Here is a 26,544-nt window from a genome sequence, read left to right as displayed (position 1 = left end):
TGCTTCTTTCTCTGCTGCATTGTGTTCCTTTTGCAGTTAAGTGGCAGTAGGGCTTTGCTATTGCCTTCTGCTGCAAATGATCCTCATTTAATGACCACTTGCTGACTGATTAAAGTGATATGGGTGCTGAGCAACGGATACTTATGAGTGGTCATGGAAGTTCCACCCTAGCAACCTTGGGGCCTTGGGATAGTGATCTACGCACTTGGCAACCGTCTCACACTACTGACAGTTGCAATTTACCCTTGTCACATATGTGACCTCTGTCAGCTTCCCACAAGCAAAATCAATGGGGAAGCCATCAGAGAAAGTTGCAAGTGGCTCTGGTAAGTCTCCCTCCACCCTGTATCAGCCACCCCCAGCCCTTCCATGCTCATGCCACATCTCACTGGTTCCTCATGCACCCTCCCCGATCTGGCAACAGCCAGCTGCACTCAGGCCACACCTCACCAGCCACACACACACCCTCCCTCACCTGGCAGTAGCCAACGCTTGGCCAGCCACACTCATGCCATCCCCCAGAGGCCAGTCACACATTTTCCTCTGCCAGGCAAGGCAGGCAAAAATCCACCCTTGATCCTGATGCACTTGTGCCATGCCTCACACTACATCTTACCTGTCTGCCACTCTGTTTGCAGGCTACTGGGGACTTGCTTAACAAGCTCACAATCCTTGCTTAACTTACCAGCCAGGAATGTCAGGGTTGCCATTGCTGAATAAAGTAGCCACATGATGTCGTACTTTGCAGCCACATCGCTTAGCATTGGAAATTCACATCCCAGGTACTTGACTCTGCTCCCCAGTTACTCAGGACTACTGTATTTTTTTCTGGGGAAAGGAGTCAGCAGTTTAAGAAAAAGCCAGCAAGGTTTCATTGTTGTGAAGATCATAGTGACATAAAAACAGATTTAAAATGCAGAATTGGGGGGGGGGGGGAGGTTAAGTCATTTTGATCAAATGTGAAACAACTTGATAGTTAACTTTTATTTGCTGCTGTTTAACACTTGATCATGTGATGGACATCATTTCTCCAGAATTGGCTCCTAAGCAGTAGTATTTTGTCTTTGTCTTTTTTGTTTGTTTTTGTTTCTTGCCTTTGATTCTTGCAAGCATTGAATTCTTTTCCAGTGTCTCTTGCTTTTGCATTTGGTGTCCAAAATGTTTAAGCTTTAATTTTATTATTAATGCTTTCAGCAAATAGTTTTCATTTAGTATGGAATTATAGGCATTTCCTGTGGTCCGGTGTTTTCTTAATTATTTTCTCCAACACCATAATTAAAAGGGCTCCTTTTTCCCCTTCAGCCTTTAAGTTGTAGCTGGAAAACCATGACTTAGATAATAGTAACTTCGTTGTCAGTGTGATGCCTGTGCACTTTTAACAATTGTTTTAAGTATTTCATAGCCTTTATACCAAGTAGGAGATGGGTTCTTATTTCATGTCAGCAATCAGCATTCCTGTGAATTTTTGACTCTAGGAATAAATTATAGTTACACTTCAATTGCATTGGGTGGGCATTGCCTAATCTTAGCTTTTTAAAATATTGAATAGCAACATTTGTACTCTGTTCTTTCGCCTTCCATAAATATTCTTCACTTCCATCCTCAAAGTAGTAACACCAGCATATCTGTTCATGTTTCCCTCCGCAATTTTAATTCCAGTTACTATTTGTTCTAGTCTGGCATTTCTCATAATGTATTCAGAATGCAGGTTATATAAATTATGTGACAGAATACAGTCTTGCTGGCACATACCCTTTCCTATTCTGAACCACTCTGTATTTTAACTATTCTTGTCTAATTGTTGTAGAAATCTTTCAGTTCACAGGTAAAGTGACCCAGTACAGCCATGTTTTGTTATAATGTACACAATCAAAAATAAAAATAGAATACAACTCCTTTGCTTTTTCCAATATCCATCAGATATTAGCAGTGTGATCTTGTGTGCCTCTGCTTCTTTTCCATCCAGCTTATGCATCTGGCAGATTTTATTTTACAGTATATATTATTATAAAATCTGGAGGATTTTCTGATTAGCATATGAAATTAGTGCAATTATTGAGGACTTTGGTCATTCTGTATCCCTGCCCTTTTTGATATTGAATATAAATTGAACTTTTCCAGTCCCTTTTTCATATTTGTGTTTTCTATACTTACTTGGAAACCATATATGCCAACTTAATTACATTGTTTTCCAAGGTTTCAAATGTTTCAGCTGGAATTTCATCAATTCTGGTAATTCTGTTATTACGATATTTTCTGTGCCACTTCCAGGATCTGGCTATATAGTTCCGTGATTTAACTTTGTATGTACAATCAATTTTAGAAATTATTTTGTGTATTTCTTGAATAGCATTATATCGCCCATTCTTTTTGACTCCTTTTTACAATAGAACTTTGCCTTCTTAATCTTGTAGCATGCCTATGTTTGTATGAAAAGATATTTGTCATTTTTTTTTGGTGGTGTGATATTTTTATTTGCTTTTTTTTAGTTTTACTTTAAATTGTAATTTTGCAGGCAGAAGTTTGTCATCAGAGGCACAGTTCACGTCAGGTCTTGTTTTTGCTGACTGAATAAAACTTTTCTATCTTTGCTTGCAGAATATATAGTTTAATGTTATTTCAGGATTGCCCATTCAGTGGGATCCATGTACAGAACTGAAGAAAGTATTTTCTGTAAGTGTTTAATTTTCTTGGCATATAGTCTGTCTCTGTTTTTATTTTTTTCCCCTGAAGGCCAGAGTTTCCCATTGTGCCAGATATTCCAGGCCCTATAATTAGCACAGGTGGTGTTGGGGTAGGGGAGGGATTTAAGAACAATGCATACAACTGTTCAGTTCTCTGACATTCTGCTGTAAAATAAATGTAGATCACGTAATATTTATGGGCTCTTGTTGGACTTGAATCTAGACCTTTCTATCATTTTGGATTTTTATCCAAACCCTGACTTTGATACCATTTGTAATGATGGCTGTTCAATTATTCTATGATTTTCTTGTCTTTTCTTCTTGTCAGTAGAAAATCTGATATTATTCTTATGTGAAGTGAGCCTTCCAGTCCATTTCAGTTTCTGATCCCCAGTCTGTCAGTGCTCAATCCTTGAAATTTGAATTCTTAAAAGTTTGCCATCTGTGATGACCCAGGGCGTGTCACAAAGGCAACACAGTCAAATAAGCTGCCCCTGTTCTGTTTCGGGAGAAGAAGGATGGGGAGTTACGTCTATGTATTGACTTCAGAGGTCTAAACGCTATTTGTGTGGATAACGTATATCCCCTCCTGTTAATTAACAACTTATTAGCTACGTTAGCAACTGGTCGATATCAAATGTCCCTTTAATACCTCTACCTTTGCCCCCAAGGTTACCTTCAGCTGGAGAAAAACTCGCCCAAGAACAGTCTTTAAGTGTAGGAAATTCAGTCCGAAAACAAAGTACATACAAACTGTAACTAAAAATCCAAACAAACCATGCTGCAGTAATTAACTTGACAGGGCAGGTGGAGGAATTGCAGACTTGAAAGCAAACACAGTTGGGAAGATGCCAGGAACACAGGTAAGCCTCAACGATACCAGATAATTCACGATTTGCTCGCAACAAGTTGCTGTGCACAGCTACCCTTTTTAAACACTGTGTTCCCAAGTGCAGCTAATGAAGGGAATCGGGGCCCTTTCCTCTCCCATAAGCCATGCAACTCACATTGCTCCCTTCTCTGTTCCTACCTGCATGCCCTAGGATGAAAAGGGGGTGGCCTGGATCTTCCTCCGAATTCCCTCTCTCTTGCTCTACCTCTCCCCTGCTCTGTCCAGCCAGACTTTGCCCTTTCCCAGTTGGAAATAATTCAGCAATAATTTGTGTGAAGCTTTAGATTTAGCCACTTGTGGTAACTCCAGTAGAAGCAGTTAGTTCAGATATCTTTTGTGCCTGTTGGTCCATTCCTTATAGGGACTCCAAGATATTTTGTCCCATTCCTCTTTATAGAATTTTTTCAACCTATTAATATTTTGAGGCTGCCTTATATAAACACTTCAGGTCATGCCACAGCATTTCTCTTAGTTAAGCTAATGACCACGATCATCTCATTTGCTATGGGTGATCTGCTGGTGCACCTGATTCATCACTATCGCTATGTACTTTGGTAGTGTCACAGTGTTTACCATTTACTAAAATTAAAATTAATTCTAGAATTCTTATGGGAAAGAAGAGTCCCATTTCTGATTCTTACTTCACATTTGAATAATTCAATTCAATTACTAAATTGTCCGTTACTAAAATGCTGCCACTTCACTTTCTTACAATAGGAAACAATAGAGTTGTTAATTATATAATTATAATTATAGTCTGATAGTTCAATATATCCTACAAATACTGTATATTTAGATTTTAGGAAGGTTTGATGGTTAAGGGAATAGATGTACAAGCAATAGCTAAAATGCCCAAATTGCTATTAGTGGTGGAACATGGCTTAGGTAACTCAAAGTCTACCTTTTTTTTTTATAAAGAGTAAAACAGTATTGGTAAGGTGTATAATAATAATTTGTAAGAACTCTGGAATAAAGAATTGGAATATCATGTATTAACAAATCAAGAGAGTCATAAAGAATATTAAATATTTTCTTATGGTCTTCAGTATGAAATTAATGCAGGTAATCCTTGACTTACAACCAGCACTGTTGTTTTCAGCACCGAAAAAATGATTTACAACCAGTCCTCACTTGTTGTAGCATCCCCAAAGTCAATGGGGAAAGCCAGGTTCATTTAACAACTGCAGTGATTCATTTAATATTCATGGCAAAAAAAAGACACATAAAATTGGATATGATTCATTTAACAACTGCCTTTCTTAGCAACATAAATTTTTGTCCCAAATGTGGTTGTAAGTTGAGGACTACTTGTACCACAAAATGATATCCCCCCCATTTATTGGGCAGCAGAGAGAATATTTAGAAGAGTCTGGCTATTAACATCATTATACTGAAATATAATATGAGTAATCGGCTTGTCCTGCTATTGGGCCAGTTGCGTACATTATGTTAAATTAGTTAATATAATTGGAATTGATTACATGAAGTAGTATAAATTTATTGAGCATTGGGGTAAGCAAAAAGATTACAATCTAGTGTTTGAAAGATAATGCATATTTGTTATTGTTGATCGTAGATATGTAATAATGTTATGACTTGATATGTGGTTGCCACTTATAAGCAAACTTGATATGTGCTTGCTGTTCATGAGTTTATTATGTTCTTTTTTAACATAACAAACTGCTTAATATTTAGGGTGGTCAGAATTTAAATATTCGTTGAAAGCTAGATTGAATAATTTCTTTTATGCAATATTTTATTGTTTATTTTTCCTGGTAGTTTCGAAGCTTCTGCAGTATGATTTCATAATTTATAGTATATGTTTGTCAACAAATCTGTTGATTTTTTTTAACTGATGGCCAATATCTCAAGTTGAGCTTGAGATCTTTGAGCCATTACCACAGTATCAGTTAGAATCACTAAAAACAATTTGAGGTCCATGTTTCCTAATTACAAAGTGGATGTTCTAATCTAATGCAATAACATAGCCCAAAGTTCAAGAAACAGTTACAGTATATAGAAGACTTTCAATTGTTCTTTATTCCAGTAACAATTAGAATATCCAAGAATTTCAAAGGGAGAATGGCATTCTAACAGAGGAGTTTCTTTAAAATTCAAAGATACCTTGCCAACCAGCTGTTCTCAGACTGATAGCTGTCACAGCATTGCACTAACCTGTGGTTGGAATATTCTGATTTCTCTGAACTTTGAATTTCTCTGTCCATTTGTACTTCCTAATTTTGGAAACTCTGATTCACAAAAATACTTGAGCAGCAGCGTTAAACAGTGGATTGCGTTCTCAGGGGAGAAAAACATCTAAAGCCACTGCAGACATTCCTTTGCCTCAAAGCAAATTTACTGATTTCTTCTACCTCAGAAATAGAACTATTTGGCAGATTTTGTTCTGTGGGAATGAGAGAGATTTAGAAATAGAGAAATTATAGAGAAATAGAATCCATCTATTTGGATGTATCAGTATGAATGGATATCATAAAAAAACAGAAGCAGAACATTAAAAAGTGTGTGTGTGTGTGTGTGTGTGTGTGTGTGTGTGTGTGTGTGTAAAAACCAGATGAAGGAAGCCCACTTTTTATTTCTGGCTTCATAAAGACATTGCGTTAGCAAAACCAGTTGAGTGTGTCTAAGAGCTGAATGTTTAGAAGAGGAGCTTGTGAGAGGAGGAAATCCATAAAATACTACAGCACTGCTTCTAAGTCATTAATCTTTTTATGCAACAAATATAAATATTTGACATCATTTATCTGTATTACACTTAATAGCTTAATTTCAGCATTGTCTCTGCCATCATCTAGCATAATAAGGTTTCAGTGTTTTAGAATGTAGTGAAAAACATATTTTAAAACTTTTCAGTTCGATTATACTGTATATAGTGATCATCTTAGTACCTTAATAATTTCATATTGCTGATTCAAGTATATAACTTCCTACTTACCATTATATAGTTAGACAATCAATGTAGTGAGTTCTGTATATTATTCTCAAAATCATTCAGAACTACATAGAGAAAATATCTTAAACATTGGCAGTTAATTAGCCATTTGAGGGAGCATTTTTTTCTAATAAATAATCCAGATAAACAATTAATCTATAGCTATTAAACAATGAATAGCTCAGGAAAATGTGGAACCAGAGGCCAAAAATAACTTCATTTTTGTTCAGATTGAGAAATCCTTATAATATATAAAGACAAATCGGAGGAAGAAGATTGCTGTTTATCTATCCTGGAAAAGTTAGCCTGAAAGACAGATACCAATCCAAAGTCACATAGAATGAATGGAACAATAGATAAAAATCATTCTGGTCAGTGAGAATATATGTGCTACTTACCTAACTCTTCTCACAGACCTCTGTAATCATAGACCCCTCTGGTTAAATTTCATATGACCTGTAGACATGTAATTATTGCCATTTTAGTTAGATTTGATTGGAACTGAAAACTAATGGTTTCTAAACTTGTTAAATAAGCATAGATGGGTATGTGTCATTTGTTGTCCTAGAGGAGGGGTGTCAAACCGGCAGCACGCAGGCCGGATGTGTTACACGCAGGCCACGCCCACCCCAGCTCCGCAAAGGGAAAAAAAGTTGTGAAACATCACGTGATAGCAATGTGATGCCGCGAGTTTGACACCCATGTCCGAGAGCAGGGGTCACCAACCTTTCGGACCTCAGGGACCACCAAACTCATAACTTTAAATCCCACTGACCACTAACATGAATTTTGACTGACGGTGGCTTGCTGACATTGGTGGGAAAGTTGGTCCCATGCAGTAGTCACAGGACTGGCCCTTTGGTCATCCCGAATCAGTTGCTCCTCCACCCGGGGGGCACCGGCCTGCCATGGACTGGAGGAGCTGCTCTGGGATGACCAAAGGGCCAGTCCTGTGAGTACTGCAGCTCTGGAATATGGGACCAACTTTCCTACCAATATCAGCAATCCACCTTGGGGCAGATTTCCCTCCCCCACCGTTGGTCATATCTTCCAGTTCCAGCTTGCGTGGCTCTATTCAAGATAAGGTTTGCGTTCGGCCAAAGGGTGGGAGCCAGTGGGTGGGCGGGCCATGTGGGCGGCATAGCCTTGTTTTCCCACGCACCCTGGATTAATTGCTTTGGGGGGAGTGCTTTTGGGGGGGACATTTCTCTGCAGACCACAAAAATTTTCTTGCGGACCACCAATGGTTCCCGGCCCACCAGTTGGCAACCACTGTCCTACAGGATCCCCATTGGATGAGGGGGGAAGAGGTAGCATGCATGCTAGCAGACAGAATTTTAAGACATTGTACAAAATGAAAATGTTCAGCTAGATCAGGGATCCCCAACCTTTTCGACGCCGCGGCCCGGTTCCGGCGTCAGCTGGGCGCCGCCCGGTTCGGCGTCAGCTGGGCGCCGCCATCTTTTTTGACGAAAAATCACTTCCGGTGACGTCACCGAAGTGATTTTTCGCGCAAAAATGGCGGCGCCAGCGCTTCGGTGAGCTTTTTCGGTAGAAATGGCTTTCACCGGAAAAGCTCACCCGCTGGCGCCGCCATCTTTTGACGAAAAATTGCTTTTTTACCAAAAAGATGGCGGCGCCCAGCAACCAGCGGCCCGGTAAGGCTTGTTCAGCGTTCGGACCGGTCCGCGGACCGGCGGTTGGGGACCCTGAGCTAGATGATATAAAATGTGAATATGGTGAAAAATATTGTTTCCAGATGTACATCTGGGAACTAGGTTTGTTGTTGTGTATCATGTGAAACGAGCACAACATATTCAGATTTCATGATTTCTAGTCACTTTAAAATTACGTTTGGAACTAACACAGTTGATGAGAGATCACCGACCATAGCTACAAGTAGTCCTTGACTTACAGGAGTTCATGCTCAAGGTTACGATGGCTCTGAAAAAAGTGACTTATGACCATTTTTCACACTTAACGACTACTGCAGCATCTGCATGGTTACATGATCAAAATTCAGACGCTTGGCAACTGACTCATATTTATGATAGTTCCACTGTCTTGGGGTCATGTGATCACCTTTTGCGACCTTCTGACAAGCAAAATCAAGGGGGAATCCAGGATCACTTAACAACCCCTGTTACTAGCTTAACAACTGCAGTAATTTGCTTAACAAGTTACTATGGCAAGGAAAGTCATAAAATGGAAGCAAAATTCACTTAACAAATGTCTCAGTTACCAACAGAAATTTGGGCTCAATTGTGGTGGTAACTCGAGGGCCCCCTGTACTTGTTAGAGCAGGGATGGGCAATTAATTTTCCCAAGGGACCATGTGAGAAACTGGGACTGTTGTGGAGGGCCAAACCAATAGGACCAACACATTACTGTGAAGGTGCGTAGGCACGCATGCACAACATATATAAATTGAAAAAATGGTCACCTTCAAAATAAAAGCAATGCCAGTTGTATTGCGTGCATGCAATATGCTTATTTACATTTGATTTCTAATTTCCAATTAATCTCATGTTCAGGGACAGCCAAAGGGTCAGATATGGCCTAGGCCTGTAAAATACCCAGGGCTATGCTAGAGCAGGGTTCTCCAACCTTGGCAACTTTAAGACTTGTGGACTTCAACTCCCAAAGTCTTAAAGTTGCTAAAGTTGGAGACCCCTGTGCTGGAGCATCTAGAAGTATCAGACAGGGAGAGAATGTCAATGATTCTTCAATTACCTGTTTGGCTATTTTCACTCATATTGTCTACCAGAAAGAGAGTTTGCTTCTTTCTTCCAAATTCTACTAAAGATAGTTGGGGCTGTTTTGTTTTTATAATCTATGAATTGTCCTTAATTTATTAACATTAGAAGAGAACCAAGAAGCATCCACCAAAGTATACTTTTCCAACCTACACAAATAGTCCTCGACTTAGAACAGCTCATTTAGTGACCATTCAAAATTACAACAGCACTGAAACTTCCGGTTTGCAGGGCTTCGGCAGCAGGTAGGAATCTGCGATCATGCGCGGTTTCTGCCTGAGCTCGCTGCTGGAGCGCCCCAAGCCAGCTGGTTTCGGGGCTAAGCCACCCCGTAGAGGTGGTGAAGAGGGGGGAGATCACCAGCAGGGTCGAGGAGAGCCACATTTCTCCTCCTCAGCTGGTCAAACTCCCTTTCCCGAAGGCGGTAGGAGTGGTGGTCAGAAATGGCCACCTCAAAGAAGCACTCAACTGGAAAAGAACGTGCAGGAAGAAGATAAGAAGTGAAACTTTTGGCTGACCTGGATAAAAAGCAACAACTAAGGTACCCTGGAATTTAAATTTTATGAAAGATAACATCGCTCCCAAAGAAGAGTCGGAAGCAGCCAAAGAAAGGGAAAGGGAAAGGTTTTTTTTTCTTCTCTCTCCTTCCTCACATTGACAACGAAGAAAGCTGAATAAGAAATTGGAAAAATCCGCTTTAGCACCAATAATTAAGTTGAAAATATAATTAAATGCCAAAGGGACAATAAAGATTTCTGGACACTAAAAAATCCTTTTTGTCTATAAGTAGGAAGGGAGAGGAAAAGAATAAGGGCAGGATCTGGAAGGAGGAGACTGCCTGGACTTCAAAAGAATTTAATGTAAAATCTCAATAAGACTCCTAAAAGATACATTTTAACTGGAATTTTGCAACTAAATAGTAACCCCAGGAAGAGAAAGTGAAAAAAGAAGAAAGTGTAAAAAGAAACAGCTTGTGTGTATTTGGATTGTTTGGTGACCTTGGGATTTTTAGATATATTTGAATGACTAAAAACAATTGGGTGGTTGTTTAAAATTTTTTACAATGGCACTATCTCTGGATGAACTGAAAATGGAATTTAAAAAATATAAAGAAGGGACACAAGAAGGGAAGGGCTCCTTTGGCTCCGTTTTTCAATTCTTAGAAATGGCGATTCGTAATTACGAGAAACAAGAAGAAAAGACTGCACAACAAGAAGATTGGGACAAAGAAGAAGCCATCTTTAATGAACAAGTAACTCCATCTGGGGAAGAAAGGGGAAAGTGGGGAAAGAGAATGGAGAATTTAAGACTTAAAAAAACAACCAAAAAAGCGAAAAATAATTTGAAAAGTGGATATAATGTGGGAAAGCAACAGAAAAGGGGAATACAGAAGAGGGAAATGGAGGTGGAGAGACAGTGGGGTAAAAAGGGGAGAGAGAAGAAGAAAGGGAAGAAAGAAAGGAAGAGAAGTTACAAAGGTTTGGAGCAAAATGTAAAGAAACAGGATCTATTTAGAGATAATGGGTGAAAATCTAACTGAAAAGGGGATTCTGTGAAGGCACATAAGATGGTATTGTTATATTTGTAATAGAAATGATGTTAGAAAATTGGAAATAACATATGATTAAAAAGAGGGATAAAATAGTCAGTGTAATTTAGTGAAACTTGTGAATAAAATAAATGAAATAAAATAAATGAGAGAATTGAATTAGGAAGGAATGGGAACATTTTAATTATTCAATGTTTTATAAAATATAAGTGAAGTGGGGGGGAATTAACTATGGAAAGTTTATAAGTGTTCCCATAGAAGTATGATATTTATCTGAAAAGTAATGTGTAAAATGTTGATTTAAATGAGTATTAATATTAATGATAGAACTGAATTGGGATGGATTGTTCTAATTATATTATACATTTATAATTTTTTTCTTTTTTTAAAATACAATATGTAATTTTAGAAAGTGCCAAGCAGAATCTGAATGGAAGTTATGTATTATATTAAGTGTTATAATTTTAGGGAAAAGATATAAATGCGTCATACTCCAATCAATGATTACAGGAGAAATTTTGTTTAATGAGAAAAGATAGTAGACAGTTGAAACAGGACAGACAAAGAATATAAGTACAATGATTTGAATTGAGATGAAATAAATAAAATAAAATTAAGAAAGTTAAAAGAGGGGAGAAGCTATATTGAAAACGTAGAATAGTAATAAGATATGGAATGGAATATAAAAATGAGCATGAACTTGAATTTGTGTCTGTACGAAGAGATGTAACCCGGGACTATGCTGCTTTCAAAAAAGATGTTTTGTGTCTTTATGTTTTATGTTTTGTTTGTTTATGTTTGTTTTTAAAAATCAATAAAATTTTCAAAAAAAAATTACAACAGCACTGAAAAAGTGTTGTTGTTTTTTTTCACACAACCATTGCAGCATCCCCATGGTCACAGGATCCAAATTCGAATACTTGGCAACTGATTCATATTTATGACGGCTGCTATGTCTCTGGGTCATGCGGTCAGCTTTTGCGACCTTATAACAAGGTCGCAAAATGGGGAGGCCAGATTCACTTAACAAACATATACTGATTTAACAACTGCAGTGATTCACTTAACAACTCTGGCAAAAAAAAAAAGGTTGGGACAAAATTCACCTAACAAATGTTTCATTTAGCAGCAGAAATGTTGGACTCAATTGTGGTCGTAACTCAAGGAATAAGTGAATAACCTGAATAAGTGTATTCTGTCATCAATAAATATTGCCATGTTTTACAGATTCTGCAAATTGCATGCAGACATTTGGCTCATGATATGAAATGATAGGATTTAATAGATTTATAGGCTATCATACTAATACTTTATATTAAGCAATTAGCCTTATTCTTGCTTTTATTTTTGATTGTATTTATTCTTGCTGTTTCTTAAAAATCTACATAAATGCTGTGAGGAAAATATAACATACAGTAAACTCTTTTCCAGTATTCTAGGGCAGTAGAAACTGAGTTTAGAGATACACCTATGGCAAGCAATGTTGACGCCCTTATATATAATTCTTTAAAGGAAATCTATTTCATATATATGTATGGCATATCCCACTTCATCTTTTTATTTAGACTAATACAGCTAGTATTACAAAATTAGGTCACTGCTTCTTAGATGGTACAGCAAAACAATGGTGTTATTAAATATGTGGTGCATTCAATGAAATCTTATACTAGGTAAGAATTTTTGCCTATTTGACTCAGGAATGAACCACTGCCAGGCCACATAGATTTGTTGTCTCTGTGTGGATCCTTTGCATTGTGCCACCAATATTCAACAGCAAAACTGTTGTGATATTTTTTTTCTTTCTTTCTTGTTTTTCTCCAAGAAATTTTTTAAGTTAAAATTAAGTATGCCATGGAACTAGGAGACTGAACTCACGCATTTTTATAGGAAATCCCCCAACCTCAGAAAGAGGCAGTAAGATAAGATAGTATAGACATTTGAATTTAACGGCCTTTATAATTCTGCCTCAAGTAGAAAAGCATTTTTATTTTTTAATTCTGAAATCAAGTTCTGTAGCTACTTGATCTGAAAGGAATTTAACCTGAGGCTCGCAAGGGATGCAAACTATGGGATAGATCATTGATGTTGCTGACCATCCGAAGCATGGTTGGAAGATTAAGATTTAAGGTAGACAAAATAATTTTGGTTTTAAACAGTATAGAACTGAGTTTGGAATTAAACTCTATATAAATGATGCTAAAATCTACAAACTATAAAATCATTGCTAAAACCTATAAACTTTTATTGAAATTTGAAACAGACAAAGTGAAGAATGTCTGATAAAGTGGACTAAATTTTTTGGTTACAGTATATAGGTAGTCCTTGACTTACAACCAAAATTGAGCCCAAAATTTCTGTTGTTAAGTGAAACATTTGTTAAGTGAGTTTTGCCCCATTTTACGATCTTTTTTGCCTCAGTTGTTAAGTGAATCACTGCAGTAGATAAGTTAGTAACCTGGTTGTTAAGTGAATCTGGCTTTCCCATTGACTTTGCTTGTCAGAAGGCTGCAAAAGGTGATCACATGACCTTGGACACAGAAACTATCATAAATATGAAACAATTGCCAAGCATCTGAATTTTGATCACATGATCATGGGGATGCTGCAAAAGTCGTATTAATTCAAGAAAAAGACATTACCGTATTTATCGGCGTATAACACGCACAGGCGTATAACATGCATCTTCATTTTAAGAGGGAAATTTCAGGAAAAAATTTAAATTTCTAAATAAAAACTTTGACACCGCCCGGCCTCCGCTTGCCCTCCGCTCGCACCGCCCGGCCTCCGCCGCACCGCCCGGCCTCCGCTTGCCCTCCGCTCGCACCGCCCGGCCTCCGCTCGCACCGCCCGGCCTCCGCTCGCACCGCCCGGCCTCCGCTCGCACCGCCCGGCCTCCGCTTGCCCTCCGCTCGCACCGCCCGGCCTCCGCTCGCACCGCCCGGCCTCCGCTTGCACTCCGCTCGCACCGCCCGGCCTCCGCTTGCCCTCTGCTCGCACCGCCCGGCCTCCGCTCGCACCGCCCGGCCTCCGCTTGCCCTCCGCTCGCACCGCCCGGCCTCCGCTTGCCCTCTGCTCGCACCGCCTGGCCTCCGCTGGCTTCTTAACATTATATCGGCGTATAACACGCATACATCATTTGCCCCCTATTTTCAGGGGGAAAAGTGCGTGTTATACGCCGATAAACACGGTATCTATCTTTATTGCTGACTAGAAACCCCTTATAAGACATTTTTGCATGAGACAGAAAAAATGAACTTATGATTTATGGATTTGATGATTAGAAAAAATAGATTATGGAAAAAAGTGACTTATGTTTTAACCATAGAGTAAGAGGATAAATTTATATTTATAACTGCTGTAAAGAAAAATGGAAGTTACTTCATTTTTCTTACTTTTTGGCTCTTTATTTAATCTATATTAATCTCTTTTATCTTTCTTTTTTAAAAATAATAAATATATATATTAAAAGAATGCAAAGCCTCGTTGGAAGATTGAAAAGAAGACTTTTGCTTCTGTTTTATATTCAGTCAAGATTGGGAAGTAGCTTCATCTAATAATTTCTAATCATTGTCCATTAGCTAGTCAAATATTCAGAAATTCTGTAATAAACTTAAAATTATGTACAGTAATAAGTCTTAGTCATAATTAGCTGGCTAATTATGGAATATTAGTCATAATTAGCTGGCTATATACTTGTAAAATTATTCATCCAATTTCTATTTTGTTTTTAAAGAAGCTGGTTCTTAACATACACCCAAATAAAAGGGAAAGTGCAATTGTAACATATCCAGGTTGAGCAGAAATTAACTGTGAATTTAAAACATCAGTAGATGCTGCTAACATTTTGGGTTGATAAGAATGTCTTATTCCAATCTTTTTTTTTTTTAAGTACTCAAAATGCTATAGAAGGTGTGCGAAGTTTTCAGGCAAAAGAAAACAAGTTTGCTACTCTTAGTGCAATAGTGCCAAAAAATACTATGATACAAAAAAAAGATCAGTTGTGACACTTAGGCCTCAGGGCCTGTCAGCGATCCATCTGGTGTATCCAACTGAATGATACCCACCATGGTTCACCAAAGAAAAGGACACCAACATGCAGACAGAAGAGCTGACTAATTTGCCTGGAGGGAAAGTTTTCCCTTTCTCTCAAATGGTGTAATCAGTGATATACCCTGTGCAGCTGAGCAACGATTAAACTGATTAAGCCTTTTGCATACAGCATGTCTTTCAGTCCTTCCCTATTATCCATGCCCAGAGGACCCATAATTTATTACTGACTGGTCCTGTCTCAAACGGAGACATGAGAGGTGATCACTGGCTGCTTTCAAGCATGTGCTGGAGGTGTGGCATAATATATTGAAATCTTTTATTTATCATTCATCTCTGGGGCCCTCGGATTATTATGAGGTGCTGCCCCGAGACAGTTGGCCTCCAAATCCACTAATTACATACTAGGATAATCTATATCCTGTCTTGTGGTTTACCATCCTGCCAAAGGCTACATTTACAAGTGGTGTTCAAAGAGAAGAACATGCAGTTGTCCATTGTGTTACCACACATTATGACTTTCAGTTGCAGCTTTAGAAAGAACCTGTGCCTACAGATGCTAGGATATGTGAGTGCCTCAGTGTGTAGGCTAAATAAATTAAATCAGATGCTGAGTTAAGACCTCATCCTTTGAATTGAATGCAAATATCATTGATCTCATCCCTTTTCTCCTGTCCATAATATGGCCAGAAATCAAGGAACCAATGCATTTATTTATCCTGATGACATAAAATTATAAACGCTTGTATTCAAGAGGGTGTTTTTTCCCCCTTATACTATTTTTGCAAGCAGGACAGATATTAGTGGTAGAAGAATTGGGGAGGTGATGGGGAATATAATATGAGACTATGGATGAGAGCACAAAATTCTGTGATCCAAATTTTGGAATAATTTTGGTGAAATGATGCAGAAAACAAACTGTGCAACAAGCACTGGGATATATCAGCCAAGATCTTGCTAGGAGAGGTATCCTTGTCCAATGTGATATTTAGAGAGGCCCTGTACAGCATCTCATCTCTCTTCCATTGAGTCCATGAAGTGGAGACCTGGCCAAGGTCTCAGTGTTGACCAGTACATGCATTTATCAAAGTTAAAACCAGGTTGTTTGAGTATGTTTTTTTCCTTTAATTGTTTTTAGTGCCTTAATGTGTTTTCTTTAGTTTTGTATTGTCTATTTTATCTTGTTACCTACCCAGGATCTGTTTGGTTGGGGTTAGGATACAAATATTGGAAATGCAGATATCATTCTTTTTGCTAAATATTTTAGGGATTATAACTCAATGTGTTAATTTTCTGAGAGAAAAGATTGCTTTGTAATAATTTTATACATTGGTTAGTTATACTGAAACCTCTACAGCAACATTTTGCCATGTTGAGGGCTTCAGTTCAGAATTTTAGCTTTAATAATTCTGAGAGGTTATTTCTGTCCACCTTCATGCACCTTTTGGTTTCTGATATATTTTTATATGCTGAAGCATTTTTTGGTTACTGAAAATGCTTAGTAATAATAGTTATAACAATAACACTTAAACTTATATACTGCCCCTTAGTCCTTTACACCACTCTTGGAGTAGTTTACAATCTCAGCATATTGCTCCCAATCTCAGAAGTATGGAATGCTGAGTCAACCTTGAGCCCCATCAGGATCCAGGCTGTGGGCAAACTTAGCCTCCAATACTGCATTCCACTGCACCACCAAAGCTCCTAACCTTGTTGAACTATTTACTTTATTTTTTTAATGTCATTGGTTCTTTGGGGGGTGGATTGATAAATATTTTGATATCAAAGATGTGGATGATGTCACTCTTAATTTTAATGACACAATCCTTCCTTATATTGTTGCCATCAAGTTGGAGTCCACTCTTAGTGGTCATGTATCTATGTTTTCTTAGTCTCGTTCTGAAGTAACGTGAGTTCATTTACATATTTCTGATTTTTCTATTCACATTGGTAGATAAATAAGTGTTTATAACCAACTATTGTCCTTAGCAGACAGTATAAGAACACTTCTAATTATTTGCACTCTAGAGATGGATTTTTTTTTAATTATTCCATAATGGAATATTGGAAAGATGTTATCTAAAGAGGTTGTATACTCTGTGTGCCTATCTTCATCAATACAATCTGAAAATAATAAAAGGGGACCAAGTTTGGCGTGGAAGGGTAAGCTAGCAAAAAAAAAAAAAAAAACTAAGATGGAAAATGGATTGGCTCAATCTAGAGGGAAAAAAGTTTCAATGGAAGAAGTAGTTGGGCATCAGCTCAGAATGTTGCTGTCTCCTCCATTCTGAGGTCTCTTCCTGGACACATGAGTAGAGCCATCATTATTAGGGTGGGAGAAATTCTAGAAGCCAAGGTGTAGCATCGTCATTAAAGAGTTAACATACTAAGGTTTGTTGGATTGAATGTATCATACTTTTGAAGTATAAATCAAAGAAGTATACTTTTGAATGTGGAAATACTTTGAAAAACATGTCTTGCTTTTAAAAGATGAAATGCCTACATCTGAGCAAAGAAATACCTCACTTCAATGACCAGAGCTTCTTAACAAGTTATAAACATAACATCTACATTATTCTGGGAAGTCATCCTGGTCCTGAAACAAAATACATGATGACAGTTTAGGCTGTCATTACAGATCCATTCTGCCGCAAGCTATTCAACCAAAATGTTGTCATCTTAAGTTAGAAAATGTCATTGGGAATGCTTTCTCCAAAATTCACAAGCTTTTGGTTAAAAAGTAGACAAACTAGTTTGCATACTAATCCAATCCATTATTTCATGTAGTAAAGTTATTTCTAGTTTTCTGATCTTGAAATTTACTCAGGTAAACTACACATGATAAATTTGGTCAGGTAAACTACTCATGATAATCACTGAGATTATCGTGTAGTTTACCTGACCAAATTTCAAAAGCAGAAAACTGGAAATAACTTTACTACATGAAATAATGACTTGGATTGGTATACAGTCACAGTGGGCCGGGTACAGCTGGCTCCCATTTTTTAGTGCCTTCCTATAGGTCGGCTGGAAGCGTTGGAGAACTATTGGGTCACTAAGGCAGTGACATAAAACAAAGATTGTGTGAAAGTTCCCTGTAATAATAATAGGAAGCTAATGAAAAGTAGAGTTTAGGCCTATTGGTCTTAAGTTATACAGATACAAATGCAATATAAAATATTGAACTGAAGTTGTGAGAGGTGAAGAATAATAAGAATTAAGAGCCATACAGTACTATGTTTTCTAGCATTCCTGAGATATTTAGCAGAATGGAAAGTCCTGCTTATTACTGGTAGCTATAAATATCTTTAATGATGAACCAAGTTTACTTTTTAGGTTTATAAATCACTCAAAACTTAAGAAATATTGTAAAATGATACTCCTTAGGGCTCAGTTTGGAAGAGCTAATAGAAGTTTAAAGGTGAATGGAAAAACATCTAAAGCAGATGTATAAGCTGTATGGACAAATTTTGGCTATGCATCAAGGCCTTCTTTAAATAAAATCTGGACACAAGAAACATTCACAGGCATTCATTCCATCCTTCCTTTTTATGCCCAAAAAGTTATGTGCTGCAGCTCACTAGCAATTTAAAATGATAACAATATGAAAGCAGTGCTACTAATAAAATCAAAGTGATACCAATTAGATCTATATTAATTGCTTTCTCCTTATTGAAATTTCTCCATTCTGAGAGCCCTTGAGGAAAGAATTAGAATGAACTTTAATATATTGATAACTAATTGTGCTTTTTGATTCCATAATCCAGCTAAATCTCTCTAGAAATTCAGTCCCAAACTCAGGAAATGGTTACCAACAGGAACTTCACAGGAACTTCACAGATTCAAGATACATTGATAACAAGAAAACAAGAAGGAATTCATAAATAGAAATCAGGTTCATTATTTGTATGTATGTATGAATGTGTGTTTGTGTGTGTGTATACACACACACATACACATACACTGTCTCAGCTTGAAAATTTCAAATTTAAGCCCTCTTGTCTTTTAATGCAACAAACCTTTACCGTGGGGGTTGGCCTGGGCCATGCTAGTTGCCCCCATTCTCAGTTACAGACTTTCATTCAAGGAGGTATGTGAACAATAAATTTGTACCTGACATTGATCTAGGAGTGAGTGGGATAAATGTATAAAAACTGAGCTTTATTGATGGTTCTAAAATTTGGGAAATCAAAGCGTAAATAAGCTCCACAGTTTTCTAAAACAGCAAATAAATAGAGTGTAAATATTGCCGGAATTACCATTTGGGGTTATTAGTGGCAAAACTCACTATAAATTTTGGTTTGATTGATTTGCCAATAGAACATACAGTATCTTCTCCTAAAGATCAATTAATGGGCTGATGTTAGTGGATTTTGCAGGGGGAATCTAAATGTACCTATTTGGAAATAATGCAATTGCTACCACTATCAAAACAAGTCCACATCATAACTATAAAATATAATATGATATTTTATTATATCATCCCAGTCAACTTGTGTTGGGCTTCTGGGGCAGCATGCATAAACTGCAATGGCAAATGAGCTAAAGAACAGGTGGGTTCATACCCTTTATAGATAATAGGTAGTTACTGACGGTGGTATTCAGCTGGTTCGGGCGAACTGGTAGCAGCAATTTGGCCTGGGTTGCTGAATCAATATTGATTTCTGGCTGGCCACACACCCTGCCTGGTTGCCGCTTGTTCGCCCCTTCCACCCACTCAATGCTTGCTTGCCCCTTCTGCCTGCTCAACACTCGACACCCCCACCCTATATTTATTGCCTTTGCCATGCAGCCCAGCTAATCACCTCACCAGTCACCTCACTGACACCTGGTCAGCTCAGAAAAGGTAAGCAATGCATGCCGCATGCTTGCCTTTTGCCTTGGGTTGGGGGCCAGGACTCCAGGGACGTGCCATTCCCCGAGGCCCCGGAGCTGCCTCCCACCTCGGCCAGGTCAGGAAACATGCAATTTACCAGCCTTGCCCACCCACCTCGGCCCAGTTGGGGAACACACGATTGCCTTGCCCCAGAGCTGCTGCCCGCTCACCATCTGCCTTGACCGGGTTGAGGAATGCACCATTCCCCAGCTACAGCCTTGCCCTGGAGCCTCTGCCTACTCACTACCTGCTCTCCCTTAAGCACGATGCATCGCCCCATTTCCCCTCCTTCAGAAGCCCCGGCCCTTAATCTCCCCGCTTCCTCTCCCACGATCACCTCTTTCGTCGTCCCGAAGCCGCGACTTTACTTTTCTCTCGCAGCTGGCTGCCAGGGAAGACAAACCAGGGCTGAGAGCCGTCCGCCTCTGGCCTCCCCGCCAGCCCGCATCTCATCCCACTTGTGAGATGCCTGCAGCTGCCACATGTTTTTTTCAGTATGGCTGGCGGCGGCTACAGGCTTTTTGCAGCGAAAATTACTGACCTCTGGCTCCGCTCCATTTCTCCAACATGCCACTGCCACCCTCGCCCTGTTCTATGTGAGGCACACCCCATTGCTTGCTGCCGCTGCACCAGAAGGATTTGCTTGGGCAAGTACAAGTGGAGCGGTGCCCACTCAGTCACATGATCCTCCCACTAAGCCACACCCACCAAACCAGTAGGGGAAAAATTTGAATACCACCACTGGTTACTGAGCATGTTGTTCCTTGGCATGATGAAGAATGTGAAGAGATGTAATTTCTGACTGTTTGAAGTTTTGTTATAATACTGGAGTATAAAATAAACTCTCCAAATGAAGGAATCTGTAAGCCTAAATGAATTAATGTTTGGCCTCAGCCTTTTAATTTAACCAAATTGTAATATTTGTACTTATGTTTTTATTATTAAATATGTTATATCTGCCTATAAGTGATTCTTCATACTCTGTAAACAGATCGTGGCAAAATGCATAAATCGTTAAACTACTCTCATACTCATGGATCTCATTTGCTATTTTGTATTCCTGTTTCAGATTGTTTGTGGAAAGAATAATGTTTCCAAGACTCACAAATTGATACAATATACAGTAACTTTGGAGGTTTTTGTTCAATCTGGAGAAAATGGGGATGGAATAGAATAATTTTAATGGTTTTCCTATAATTCAAGAAATACCAGGATGTGAGGGACAGGCCACTGATTAGTGACAACTTTATTTTTTTTCTTCCAAAATATTATAATTATACTATTTCTGGGACAAAATGATGCTGCCAAGAAATGTTTTGTTTTTGCCTGCAATTACCACAGGGTCCAGTGAAAATTAACATGCAAGAATTGTAATCAGAATGCACACTTTTGTTCTCTTTCAGTGAGCAAAGTAGACATTTCCATTTTTCTTTCAAAACAGTGTTTAGAGAAATGTGTTGTAATTGTCTTCATTGTCATAATATTTATATTTAAATATAATAGAAGTGGTCTCCACTCAGATAATATTTACAATTTAACTGCAGAAAACTAAGGATGAGAACATAATTGTCCATTACAACAGTGGCCCCTAACCTTTTGTGCACCAGGGACTAGTTCTGTGGAGGCTGGTTTTTCTGCGGGCCACAGAGGGTGTGGTTTTGTTTGCTGCCTGCATCCCATGAACGGGCTTTGCTTGTTTGTGTGGCCCAGTTTCTGGCATTCCGTGGTCCGGTGCTGGTCTATGGACTGGGGGGTTGGAGACCTGTGCATTAGAATATATGTATCTAAGCTAATATTCTGCATCCTATTTTCTACATTGGCCAACCTAATATGGAAGCCTCAAAGCAGGACATGAAGGCAACTGTGATAGCATTATTTTTCATGGCTTTTGTGGAGAATAGAACATATAAAACATGGCTTGAATTCATTTGTCACTTTTCTTTCTTGCCGTTTAATTAAAGATTATTATACCTCTTTCTTTGATCTATGTTCTGATTCCTATAAATGAGGGAGGTCCTTGGTGTTCTCTGAGCTTGGTTGTTTTCTTGCAGATGTTTCATTACCCAAACTAGGTAACATCATCAGTGCTAGCCCTAGCTTATTTTAAATTTCTGGAATGTGAAATTTTATATAGAGACAAATATTCACCATATATAGACTCGTAGAGTGTCAATGTAACCTTATTGCTATTTATTCAACTAAGAACATAGAAGATAGAACATTGGGCTGAAATTCAGATTATCTATAGGGTCCTTGGTGCTTTCTGGTGCTTAGTTGTTTTCTTGCAGATGTTTCATTACCCAACTAGGTAACATCATCAGTGCTAGCCCTATAAGAAACATCTGCAAGAAAACAGCCAAACTGAGAGACCCCATCAAGGGTCTCTCATTTCAATCCTGAACTATAAATATTCTCCTATATTGTTCTTATAACATATAATGCAGATTAATGAAAAAGTCATGTAGTAGTGATGAGACGATGACCTTTCCCATTACTCCTGTGGCTGTTGGACTTTGAACTCAGGAATCTATAATGTCCTTCATCTTAGGCTTTGTTCTGACCACTCGCTCAAGGAATTACCTTGATATTGGGGAAAAAAGAAATAACCTGGTCAAAGGATAAATAAGATGTAATCAGGGTACAAAATCATTGTATTTCTGATTGGTTTTAACTTTTTCTTCAGCATTATTTTAGTAATAGATCTTTTTATCGATTATCAAAATTATTTCTTGTAAGTTCTTATGGCATTAAATTATTTTTGGACACACCAGTTCTAACTTTCAAAGTGCTACTAAAGATTTATTGGTTGATTATTGAATTATATTTGAATCAATAGAGTACCTTTAGATTCAAAATGTTGACTAATGTGTAGTTTCTATCTTACCTTTAAATAAATTGAAAGTGAGGTATAATTATTGGCTGGAAATGTTTTAAGTTTTAAAAATTTATAAAAAATAAATCTTATCTCTGAATACTAATAGCATTGCACAAGTAGAAGTTGCTTCTGTTACATACAGAGGAACACTGATTTTTTGCCAATATCTTTAACCTGATCTAATCGCAGCCGCACCAGAAGCAGTTAGATGGAGGGTGTCAAACTCAAGGTCTGTGGATCAGATCTGGCCTGTGGAGTGCTTAAATCTGGCCCATGGTGCCACCCTGGTAACGATGAAGGACTGGCCCGTGGTGCCCCTGCCAGCAAAAACAGAGCTGAGAAGGACCACATGTGGACCTCCCGGGCTCCTTTTCTGGCTGCAACAGCCTCCTGCAGCCCTCTGCCAGTGAAAACGGAGCTTGGGGTCTCTATTTTCACTGGCAGAGGGCTGCAGGAGGCCGTCATAGCCAAAAACAGTTTCCACAAGTGACTTTGAGCTGGCCACACCCACCCGGTCATGCCCACCCCAGCCCCTGAAACACATTCCTGATGTGGCCCTCAATGAAATCGAGTTTGCCACCCTTGAGTTAGATGGTTAGTTTCTTTAGATATTGAATTATAGCATCCACCTTATTGCAATTCTATGACTCCATATTATGGTGATTTTATTATAGTTTGATCTCATTAATTTAATATTTTATTTTCTATATTGTCCACATATCTCTCTCTCTCTCTCTCTCTCTCTCTCTCTCTCTCTCTCTCTCTCTCTCTCCCTCCCTCCCTCCCTCCCTCTCCCCTCTCCTCCTCCCTCTCTCTTCTCTCTCTCTCTCTCTATATATATATATATATATATATATATATATGTGTGTGTGTATGTGTGTGTGTGTGTGTGTATGCATTTGTTTTCTAGCTTGGGATTTCGCCGTTAATGCATTTGTTTTCTTATTTTGGAGTATTTACATGTATGGTATTCAGCTTTTTTTCAGGTATTTTCCCATGTCTTTATAGTTGTGCTTTTAAAGTTGTAGCGATGTTTTGGCAGAATCTTAGAACACACATGACGAAGACGAACCCAATACATGAGCCTGATGATGGCAGATGAGATTCTGCCGAAACGTCACTACAACTTTAAAAGCACAACTATAAAGACGTGGGAAAATACCCGAACAAAGCTGAATACCATACATACATACATACACACACAACCACATTTGAACCCAAAATCTGTTGCTAAGTGAAACATTTCCTAAGTGAGCTTTGCGACCTTTTTGTGACCTTTCTTACCATAGTTCCTAAGTGAATTGCTGCATTTGTTAAATTAGAAATTAGGTTGTTAAGTGAATCTGGTTTTCCCATTGACTTTACTTGTTGGAAGGTCATAAAAGGGGATCACATAATCCTGGAACACTGCAATGGTCATAAATATGAGTCAGTTCCCAAGTGTCTAGTTTTGATCATGTGACCATGGGGATGCTACAGTGATCATAAGTGTGAAAAATAGTCATAAGTCACTTCTTTCAGTGCCGTTGTAACTTTGAACAGTCTCAAAGTGAACTGTTGTAAGCTGAGGGTTACCTCTATATGCTAATTTATTTAAACTGAATTTGTATATGTTATGATTGTATGACCGCTGTAGATCCTACACAATAAATTAAAAAAATAAAATAAAATCCTACAGCCTTTCATGCTGTATTCCATGTTATTGCAAATGCTCTCTTATTTTCCTTAAGTGGCTTTGGGGTATCAGGTGGAAAAGCTGCAGTGGTGGGGAAGCAGAATTTGAAAGAAATCAAGTACAATATATAGTAAAAGTGGAAAAATGTCTAGTACAACGGCTCTGTTGATTACAACTGTGTAGGGATGTACAAAATTCATTAATGTGGCACAGATTCATTTGCTTCTGAAGCTTGTCAAACTGTCTCTGGACTGTCCTGTTCTTAGCGTGGTGAGCCATTTTCCCAAAGTAAATCCTCTGAACCAGAAATAATTCAAGTTGTACCATTCCAGGTCAGAAAGATTTAGAAACGGCTGAGTTAAATTTCCAAGAATAGCATGGTCCCAATAAGATTTGTTGCATCCTGGAGAAGCTCAAATTTTCTGGATATTATGCACAGAGCAATGATTTTTATAAAATTGTACATTTTAAAGTTAGGTAAGTAACTTGTCATCTTATCTGAGCGTAGTTTAGAATTTATGCTATATATTACATTTTGGAAAATATACTATTACTGTAATTTAACATTTGTATTCAGGGAAAAATCACACTCATTATTTATTATAGTGAAGAAGTCATCAAAACTATATGAAAATAATAGCTTTTACATTAATTTGTATCTTTTTTTAGGTTATCATGAGTACCACATATGATTGGATTAAACTCATAAATGCTGAAGATGATCCCTTTTGTAGACAAGACTTTTAAGATCTGGGATTTCATATAATGAAGGTAAGGAAAATTACTCTCATGCAAATAACCAGTCATTAAAATTAGGCATTAAAAATACTTGTCACTTGTATGATCATATTTGAATCAGTATGAAATCGAAGAACGATGGATATAAAGAAGCGTGCCCACGTAATCATATTTTTTAATAAACTACCTATGACTAGACAATTTGACAATTTGGTTGATAATGGTTATTTATACCAATGTTCTCTACCCTAATCTCACTTACATGTATGGCTTATAATGTAAGGAAGGTGAAGTTCCAGCTGTTCTGTTTCTGTAGACTATAAAATTAAAAGGTTGAATGGTTATTATTAATATTATGAAATTCTGAGTGAAAGTGGATTATTATATGGTTGAATCCTTCCTAGAGTAGCATATACAAGCTTGTATAATAGACAAGCTGTATATGCTTATTTATTTCATCCTAAATATTGGAATCCAGTTAACATTTCTAGTTTTTTATTGAATCATTTGTATTAAATAAATATTCTTAAAAACAGAATTAGGATCAGGAATACATATAAGATTTGGGTTATACATAATAATTTTGTAAAAAGCAACATAAAATGTAGAATGTGTTTTCTTACTGGTTTAAGTGGCAATGCTCAATAAGATTTCTTAAATAATTTGCTTTGTAAAAGATGCTTTATATATCTGTAAAAACAAAATGCATTGTAAGTTCTAAAATAAGTAGCTGACATTAAGGGAATTTTAATGCTTATTATTTATTCTCACTGCAGTTTCACAAGGCTAACATAACTACTGTGCATATTTTGCAAGTCTGCTACAGAATTGCAGAATTTTATTTTATGAGGATCTCATCATTTTCACTTAGGTCATTAATAAATGTATGATTCACAAATATCCTTACAGTTAGCGGAATATATTTGACGCCTTTATTGACTTGGTATTTTTTAAAAATCTCATCTTTCTTTAAGGTACTAAGACAGTTAAAACAATAAATAATGTCATTAAATTAAATATTAAAAAACCACTTGAGACTTAAATTGCAATCCAGTTTTTGCTTCATGATTGACTTTCATATCTCAGACAGTTTTTATCATGTAACATCCATGTCTATCCTGATTTTTATACAGGAAAAACAATAGTAAACAACAGAGATGAAAAAGAAGTAACTGCATGACTAAATTAGCAGTAACTGTGAGAGGGATCTTGGAGTCTTAGTGGACAACCAGCTAAATATGAGCCAGCAGTGTGCAGCCGCCGCCAAAAAAGCTAATGCAATCCTAAGTTATATTAACAGAGGGATACAGTCAAGATCAAGGGAAATACTAATACCACTCTATAAAACCTTAGTAAGACCACACCTAGAGTACTGCATCCAGTTTTGGTCACCACATTATAAAAAATATGTTGAGGCTCGAGAAAAAGTACAGAGAAGAGCAACCAGGATGATTAGGGGACTGGAGGCTAAAACATACAATGAACAGTTGCAGGAACTGGGC

The 26,544-nt window shown here is 37.8% G+C and overlaps 1 protein-coding gene across 5 annotated transcripts in view; it reads left to right on the top strand.

Annotated features, from left to right (window-relative positions):
• The window catches only part of MBD5 (methyl-CpG binding domain protein 5), a 161,859-nt gene that overhangs the window by 28,858 nt on the left and 106,457 nt on the right, over window positions 1–26,544 (top strand). For 4 of the 5 annotated variants that reach the window (XM_026673501.2, XM_026673499.2, XM_087950061.1 and 1 more), the window contains exon 2: window positions 24,974–25,075. The exons of the other annotated variant lie outside the window; for it this stretch is intronic. The gene's annotated coding sequence lies outside the window, so the exon portion shown is untranslated. The remainder of the gene's footprint in view (window positions 1–24,973; window positions 25,076–26,544) is intronic. 5 annotated transcript variants of the gene reach the window in all.

Source organism: Notechis scutatus, chromosome 1 (genome assembly GCF_049901735.1).
Source record: "Notechis scutatus isolate UNSWTSFEM ecotype Mainland chromosome 1, rNotScu1.2, whole genome shotgun sequence".
Classification (NCBI taxonomy): Eukaryota; Metazoa; Chordata; class Lepidosauria; order Squamata; family Elapidae; genus Notechis; species Notechis scutatus.
The sequence above is the reverse complement of the archived record's forward strand: the minus strand, read 5'-3'. Positions and strand labels throughout refer to the sequence as shown.